Source organism: Humulus lupulus, chromosome 7 (assembly GCF_963169125.1).
Source record: "Humulus lupulus chromosome 7, drHumLupu1.1, whole genome shotgun sequence".
NCBI classification, from domain to species: Eukaryota; Viridiplantae; Streptophyta; class Magnoliopsida; order Rosales; family Cannabaceae; genus Humulus; species Humulus lupulus.
In genome coordinates, this window is record NC_084799.1 from 93,933,990 (window position 1) to 93,936,594 (window position 2,605).

The following is a 2,605-nucleotide window of genomic DNA, read 5'->3' on the forward strand; positions in this document are numbered from 1 at the left end:
CAATGTAATGGGCAACTGGATCTTCCCCATGGGGAGTAGTGCGTCTCCGTTGAAACCGTAAATCTGGGTCGGGCACGCTGCCAGATCCGCTTTGGTCAAGCCAATGGCGGTGAAGGCGGGCTTGAACAAGAGGTTGATGGAGCTCCCGTCGTCCACCAACACGCGGGACACCAACTTGTTGGCGATTTGCGCATCTATGACCAGCGGGTCATGGTGCGGGAAGTGGACGTTGCGGGCGTCGTCCTCCGTGAAGGTGATGGGGAGGTTCATCAACTTCGGGCGCTGAGCCGGGGCCTGAACAAGGGTGCATACCTCCTGATCATGGTCCAACTCACTCAGATAGCGTTTTTGGTCGTTCCTGAACAGTCCTCCCAAGTGAGGTCCGCTTGAGATGGTGGCCACATGCCCATCCACTCGAGGGGGTGCGGTCCCGGATGGGTAAGGCATTTCAGGGTCGGGAGCTTGCGCGACAGGGGCCCCCTGAGTGGCCTGCGCCGTCGGTCCCTGCGCATACCCTCCTTGAGGCGGGTATGCCCTGGGCGCTCCCAGGACCGTGGGTTGTCCGGGGCCTGCTGACAGGCCCGGGACTCCCACGGGCATCCTGACCCACTGGTGGAGATGCCCCAGCTTGATGAGATTTTCGATCTCGTCCTTGAGCTACCGACATTCTTCGGTAGTGTGGCCTACATCCTTATGATAGGCGCACCTCTTGCTGGTATCCCTCGAATTCCTTCCCCCCTTGAACATGGGGCTAGGCTTCCGGTAGTGAACCGCCCTTTCTGTGGCCAGGTAGATGTTCTCCCTGGTGTCCACCAGATTAGTGTATTATGAGTATTGGGTCTCGTAGCCCCTTTTTCCCTTCTTGACCGGCTCAGGTCGGTTCTGGCCTTTGCCAGATCGCTTCCCCCGGGAAAGGTTCACGCTCGCCTCTGTCACTCCCGCCTGTGACTGCTGGGCCCCGACGGAGGCGACGCTGTGACCTGCCGGGGCGACCCCATATCTGGAGAAGTGGGTGGATTGGGCCGGGGCATATCCCAAAGCAGCATGACCGTACATCGTAAGGGTGTAGGCGACTCCAGGCGTAACGGCCGGTCCCGGGGCGCGACATAGGACTGCGCTGGGAACTGTACCCCGTACCCCGGGAACGATTGGGCGCTGGGTTGTGGTGCCGGAGGCCACTCGAAAGCCTGGACCTGGGCCTCTTCCCAATTGATAAACCCTTGGGCCTTCCTGATGAACTCTACTAGGGTAGCCGCCTTGTTACGCTGCATGTTGTCCCAAGGAGGGGACCCGGCTCGGATTCCGGACTGCAATGCTACTAGGCGCTGCCCGTCGTCCACCTTTGTCTTGGAGGCTTCTTCAGTGAAGCGCTGGATGTAGGCCCTTAATGTCTCCGTGGGGAGCTGTTTGATATTTGCGAGGGCGTTGATCTGCATGTCCATCCTCATGGCGGCCACGAACTGCTTGCAAAACGCTGACTGCAGTCTGGACCAGGATTGGATGGATCCCGGCTTAAGTCTTTTCCACCACTCTTCAACGGGACCACCTAGAGTGATCGAGAAACAGAGGCATTTGCTGTCGTCACTGACGTGGGCCACTGTCATGAGCCAATTGTATCGGGAAAGATGGCCCTAGGGTCGGTGATTCCTGTATAGGCGGTGAGGCTTGGGATCTTGAACCGCTTGGGGAGTACAGCGTCCAGGATGTGCCTCGCGCAGGGCTCTTTATCCTCTTCATCGGAGTCGATATCCACTCCTTCCTGTTTGCGGACCAATCAGTCCGTGACCTTTTTCAAAGCGGCCAGCTCCTCTAGGGGGATTCTTTCGTTCCTCCTGTCGTTGATGTTGTTCCTAAGGTCGCCACCTCGGGGGAGAATTTTTTCCTTGCGGGCCCGCTCCTTCCGAGCGTTCAGTTCGTCGCGTAGGTCTATCCGGGACGTGTCGTCCCCTGAACTAAGGGCATGACGCTCCTTGCTGCGCGGCCGCTCCCGACGGTTTTTGTTTACCGAGGCGTTTGGGTGCAAAGACCTTTCCCGTTCGTCTCGCCCTGGGGCGTGCCGGGGCCGTGCGTTCCGCGGCCGCGTCCCCTGCGGATCGATCGGGTGGCCTCGTCCTGGGACGGGGCGCACCTTCTTTTTCCTAGGGAGCGGCCAGGAACGGGTCCCGGCTTTCGCAACGGGGGTGCTCCTTTCTCGGGTCTTTCCACCGGCCTTCTTTTTCTCCTTGTCCGGGTTTCCTGGGGCTGGCTCAGGAAACTGCTCCGGGGGAGGGGTCGACCTTGCTTCTTCGGGGACCCCGGCTCGGGCTTGCGGAGCGGGCTGTTGCGCTCCCGGAAGTGGGCCAGCTGCGGGATTGTTGCCGGCCCCTGCGCGACTATGCATGCCTGCAGGGCTTGGAGAGACTCTTGCATCCGCTGATGCACCTCTGCTTGCTCGACGATCCTGGCCTCGTGGTCCAGGACTTGCTGCCTCAATCTAGTCACCTCCAGGTCCCGCTGGTTGGGCTCTCCCTCGGGGATCTCGGGATCCGCAGCTTCGTCGTGGTACTCCCCCTCATTTTCCTCTTCATAACATTCCTCCTCGTTCTCCTCTTCGTATTCTGTCTCA